Raw genomic sequence first — 6,288 nt, 5'->3', positions numbered from 1 at the left:
CACGGCTGTTTTTTGAGTTGTGCTCTTCATCCGGAAGATAATTACCACTCCGGATTTTTTTCTCTCCATCTAAAATAGCCCGTACCGGTTCCCGTACTGGCCTTGTGGCCTCGTTCCTCTCTCCCTCCTCTCGTCGATCCCTATCCCAAAAATGCTAGACATATAAAGACTTACACACTTTTACACGCTCCTTCCATGTAACAACCAATCACAAACCTCTCCCCCCTGATTTTCAGGGGGTGGGCCGCCCCGCTCACCTATTGACCAATCAAGATTAACCATCCTGTAAAAGCCTGTAAATTGTTTGTACGTGTAGCATTGCCGTATCCCTATCCACTCCAAAGAAAAGGAAAATAACCCCATAGGCACCTGGTTCTTCATCCACACGCATCATTCTGCCAGATTTGCTGCCGGCGAAGGTAGATATCGCTCGTGGGCGGTGGCCATCATTGAGAGTCTACCCCCCTCTAAAATTTCTCTTCCTGGGGTTGGTGGCGCAGGTGGCCGGGTGAGTGCATGAACGCGTTTGATGCGGTCTTCAGGGTGCAGATGCTCGCCCACCTCAGCGAGTCCGGCGGCGAGGCCATCAGGAGGTCCGGCGGCTAGCGACGGTGGTGGATGTGCTGGAGGTTGGTGGCGTTGAGGGGGCAGTAAGGAAGCTCACGGAGAAGGGTGTGGATTTCCTAGATGAGTTCGTGCAATGGATAATGGTCGGATCTGAGGAGCGGGGCAGAGACTTGCACTGCGGCTATGCTTCATGAGAGCTATGGGGTTATGTAGACAAATGTGAGATCGTGCCATAAGCAAATGACATCAAGATCTGAGCACCGTTGCAGACGGCCTCGAGTTATTTTCCTATTCATCTCCTACAAAATGTAAGTGCGAGCCGACCATATGCATCCTTCCTAGTGCAGATTATTTTTTTAGTTCCTCCATATCACTATGTAAGTCTGTAGTGTTGTACTCCTTATTTATGAAATTTCTCTTCGTACAGGTTGCTTGCATGGTCAATTTGGGCATCGGTTTGTTAAGCAGCAAAAGCTCGCATGTTGAATCTACTCAACTCAAGTATGTTTCCACCAGAAAACTCAATCGTGTAGTGTATGGAATGACATGTTTATTTAGTTTCTACTAATTAGTTTGGTTAACCTCTGATCATCCGATGAAGTAACTGAGAAGAAACTTTGGTCATGTTATTACTTCCCATTTTTTTATACCTATGCAATTAATGTTATTTGTTGCTGGTTTTGCTGTGGCGCCAAGTCTAAATGAGGGAACCTTGTTTTTATTCAAAGCAAGATCCATGTGTTGACATAGGATGGATTTTGTACAAAATGCCTATAATATCGAGCTTTTCTAATATTCTCTTAACTGAAAAAGGCTGTTGGATAGAGAGCTATTATGAAGAGCAGAAAACTCATATATCAAGTAATTACAACATGACATGCTTCTGGTAGTGCTAACTTCAGCCGTTTAGCGCCTTGTTATGTAATACGTGTCGTTATATTGGTAGATGTCAAGTGCTCTTCTCTATCTCAGTTATGGTCTACCTTAGTTTCAGTCTAAGCTATATTAATCAACTAATTTTGTGGGTAACCTCCTTGTTCGCCTAGGTTTTTTTGGCTACTGTATCTTCGAACTGACCACTTCTCTTGTAGCATTTTTCATCAACACTTCTGGTCTTGTGGCCATAAACCTCTTTGGTCATTTTATGCGATCTCCTTATGGCTACAGTATCAGTACATCTTATTTTGCCACAACTGGCAACTGAGTCTTCATCTTCAAGCATTGCAGTTTTTACTTCTGCTTCAACATGTTTCTTGTTCCCAGCATACATCTCTCCTTTCTTGTACACTTATCTTGGTGTATTCATCCTCTGAGCCATCCGATAATATGATAGATCTCTATCATTTTCTTTTGTCATTGCAGAGTCCATGTGATGTTTATGTTTTTTTCTTCACACCCATCATCATGTACTATAACCCCATTAGTATCGTGTGGTTCTTCTTACATAGAAACAAATTGTCATATCCTTTTCTGAGGTAAATCTCTATTGTTATTTGTCTGCAAAATAAAAATACATTTCAAAGATTACACGTGTCTCTAAAAATTGAGAAGTAGTACTCTAAGAAAATTAATCACCCTTTAGCCTCTATGTTATGCTTCTTTGTTGCTTTTTTGAACACGGCGTCCACTTCATCATGCAAAATTCTAAGAATCATATGTGAGATGTATTAGTTAGGAAAATACAAACACAATACTTCTTTTGTAATGGATAAAGGCAAATTTTCCTCCTCGGCTTTATCTTTCAGGTCCATCATCTCAAGCCTATCATCACACACAAATGTTCTTTTTACTGCATAGTTTTTTGTTCTGAAAGTGAGATTGCCATCGCTGAACATGAGCTGAAAATAAGTTTTTGTCAACATTATTATTATGTAATCTTTGGCGCTTCTTCATATTTCTCATCCAGTGAATTTAGCAAGTCCGAGACAAATGTATTGAACAATTTTTCGGCCTCACCGTCAAATAAAGTGCAACTTGTAGTAGTCGTACAGTCATTAATTTATTGTCAAATACGATAACTATCATACGATTGTTATTAGTATAGAGTAAATGTAATAGGAAAGAAGTCTTCTTCAAATTAGTAGAATATGCTTACCGAGGTGATACATCATCTCGATATGTATCACAACTCTCGTAACAGTACTTGTCAACTTCCTTCTTATCTAGTTTGTGAAAATCATCACATCACATATACCAGCTTTGAATATGACCACTTGTAGCTATTACTGTGACCACAAAATCCTAAAATGATTTCCCAAAAATTTAGCATACTGGAGAAAGTGAGAGACATAATTAAGTAGATATGCACTATAACTGAAATTTTGCTAAGTTGTCATTGCAGGTGTTGAGAGTCTGGTTTTCCTCAAAAAGTGGCGATTTCATATCTTAGAATAAGTCTCGCATTAGTTCAAATTTGAACTAAAACCATAACACTTATTTTGGATCGAGGGAGTATGAATTTGGTATTGATTCTTGTGTTGAGTTCCTGCACATTTGGAGCAAATCGAGTATAATAATTATCTTAGATTAGTGAATAAAGATGAGTCAAGATAAATTAGCTGAGAAATAATAAAAGTTGGTCTTTCATACCTGTCAACAATTTCCCAAGTTTATGGTATATCTAGATCTGTATAGATTATTATGACACTTGACTTTAAGCATAATCATGTTTAATCAGAGTAAATTCTATTAGACATATTTTGATAATTAATAGAAGAGCTTGTAACATTAATGAACTTACCATTGAACTTCTGCACCAGTGATGAGGAATGGTTGTGCATTATGGACTTAATCTTATATTAGAATTCAATCTGGCTGAAATATGAAGGTTCGGGGTTATTTCTTTTTATTATTGATTCCACATGCTCCATTTGGGTTGGTAGTCCAATGACGTCTATAAAAGTGGAGTTAATTATTTGAAAGTTTCATCTAATTTTTTTTCATTTGTAGAAAACTCGAAGTAGTAAACTGGGTAACCTTCTGATGATCCTCTCACCTCCTTTACTTTTTTAATGTATGAAAAATAACTATATTTCACTACTTACTCGAATATACTTATTCCACAAACTTAAAAATTGTTACATAAATAGATTCTCATTTATCTTTGTTCTATATGTGTTTATAAATTAAACTACTTCCCAATAGTCGCAAGAATTGTTTGGCCATGTGAAAACAATCAAAACATACTTAGTAGTTGTTGTAGAAAATAACAGAACAGTTCGCAAGTAAATATATGATGACTAAACCTTTTCATCGATGAATATCATACCGGCATACTTAGTAGTTAAAACAAACAATAGAACAATCTGCTAATAAATATGCAATGGCTAAACCTTTTCATCTATGAATATCATGCCGAGGTTCCAGAGCCAATTAATTGTAGGATTGATTGAATTTCATATTCTCATTACTTGCACTTGAATACATAGTTTCGTCCTCCTGTTGTGAACTCGCTATGCTTGTTGTATGCCATTGCTGCAAAAGGATCACAAAATCGCTAGTGAATTATTAATAATGCACCTATGAAGATTGTATGCAGAATAACAATTACAAACCTTGATGATTCAAGTGAGAGGCTACTCAGAAGGTAGATTGGATCTAGAATAACAATTGCGAACCTTGATGATTCAGGTGAGTCACTCAGAAGGTTGCCATGACTACATCGGTGTTGCATAGTTGAATCGGAAGACTATGATTGCCAAGGTAGATTGGATCCAGAATAACAATTAGAAACCTTTATGACTCAGGTGAGAAGCCACTCAGAAGGTTGCTTGGGCGTCACTACATCTGGCTTGGTGACATTACGTAGTTGAATTGGAAGACTGATTTTGTTGGTAGTGTGCTAGCTAGGTAGCAGATTTGGCTGACTTCAATTTTTGGGCATGTGCTGGGTGCGGTTGCATGTATGTGTTTTTATGTGCCGTGTTTGCCTTGGCAAGTCATGTTTGTAGTCCGTATACACGTCTTATTTGCATGTGTGTCCGAGTTTGAAAAAAAATGATGTCCTTATTTTCTTAGGTTCCTTATTTATTTATTTATTTATTTATTTAGGTTTGACTACTATTTTTATCCTAATTACAATATAATTGTTTTTATCGTAATTACACATGATGGAACATGGATGTGTTGGTCCGTTATATGCACGTACACGTGACAACACAACTTTTCTCGTTTACGCGTTGATTTAAAATCAAGTCCTTTAATATTACAATCTAATGGATTAGATAATTCTAACTTATGTGGATGAATGTGACGGCTTGTTTTACTTCTGTTTTAATTATATAATAGATTACAAACGTTCACAAGCTAGTCCAGCGCTCATGTGGAACACTCACATTAAACTCGTCTTCATAAAAAACTTGAAAACCATAAGTTAAGCAATTTTATACATCTCAATGATTCATAGAACATAACAAACATATACTAGTTCACAGCAAACGACAAAGTTGTGAGAAGGTTTAAAAATCAGGAAAAAATAAGCAAGGCTTCTCTGAGCAAAGGGCCTCCCGACAGGCTTAAATTCCTGGAGTTCACTCTGGTTTTTTCTTGTTGCCACCATCCAGGGTTAGGTTCTCTCATTCCAGAATAACCAATTATAATTGTGGTCTCAGCTGGAATGCTGAACTGAACCATGCAGTGTACTGACCAGGTGAAATTCTTGTGCATTCCACTAAATTTAAGCACCGCTATTTGCAGAAATAAGCAGACCATAATGCCTCTTGTCTGCGCACCTGTCCAAAAAACCGCGGTGCAGCCGTGCCAGCTAGTCCTAGGTCCATGGATGAACTGGTAGAAAGTGCATTCTGGACTAGGATGCAGTTGTTTTCGCTCTTCCCTGCACTGCAATCAGGAAGTAAAACATACGAATCAGCTTCTTTTATATTGTGTTGGTCATTCTACCTTAGTTACTACCAATGTAGGGATACCTTGAAGACGGGAGGTTAGACGACGACAATGAGGGATAGCCATCTCATTTTGCGCAGTTGTACTAAAACTGAGGTGTGTGCTTTTGATTGCTCGGATAGAAACGATACGGAGACAGACATCCCGAAACGATACGGAGACAGACATCCCTGTTTGTGCAAATAAGAAATACGGTTATTTAAACAGTGATAGATATTACTACTTTCCCCCGTTTCCTCTTAGAACCAAGTCCTAGATTCATGCTACAGCTTTCCCACGTTCTTCCCTGTTTGAACCAACGCTTAGAGTCGACTGTATGAACTAGCTTTACTTCTAATAATAGTAGAAGTCTAGGTGGCTTTGGAACAGCGAACGGAAGTAGAAAAGGATCCACACGAAGGGAGCTGGGGCAGTAGAGCAAGGCAGGTTTCGAAGGAATATATACCTGAGGATCGCCGGCATGTGGCAAAGACGGCGTGGGGAGGCCGCATCTTGGCCACAATACCGCAGGGAGGAAGAAGGGGTCGGAGGCCCTCCCGAGCCGGTGCTCTCTCGGAGAGAATGGCACGGCCGCCGATCGGGACGCGCGGGCAGACGTTGGTCTCCTCCCTCACCGTCGACGATAGCGTGAACGATGCACCTACACCCCTGCCCCGGTCAAGGTTGTCCGGCCGGATTTGTGACCAGCCGTGAGCTGAGAGAGAGTGTGGCCACCTAGGTCTTGCTTAGATCTGGAGAGCATGAGAGAGTGAAAGAGAGGAACCCTAGTAAAGCAAGCGCTAAGGCTCCTGCTTTTATATATAGTGGAGTGATTTTGTT

The 6,288-nt window shown here is 39.6% G+C and overlaps 1 long non-coding RNA gene across 2 annotated transcripts; it reads left to right on the top strand.

Moving 5' to 3' along the window:
- Nucleotides 1-337: 337 nt before the first annotated feature.
- Nucleotides 338-4,612, top strand: LOC119324630. 2 transcript variants are annotated; one of them, XR_005157065.1, is made up of 4 exons: nt 338-419; nt 501-875; nt 995-1,068; nt 4,198-4,612. It is a non-coding gene; the product is annotated as an uncharacterized LOC119324630 (long non-coding RNA). The 2 variants fall into 2 exon arrangements; XR_005157064.1 differs by having other exon boundaries at nt 404-875.
- The last annotated feature ends 1,676 nt before the right edge of the window (nt 4,613-6,288 follow it).

This window comes from Triticum dicoccoides, chromosome 6B (assembly GCF_002162155.2).
Source record: "Triticum dicoccoides isolate Atlit2015 ecotype Zavitan chromosome 6B, WEW_v2.0, whole genome shotgun sequence".
Lineage (NCBI taxonomy): Eukaryota > Viridiplantae > Streptophyta > Magnoliopsida > Poales > Poaceae > Triticum > Triticum dicoccoides.
Note: the sequence above shows the minus strand (reverse complement) of the source record. Positions and strands in the feature narration are given on the sequence as shown.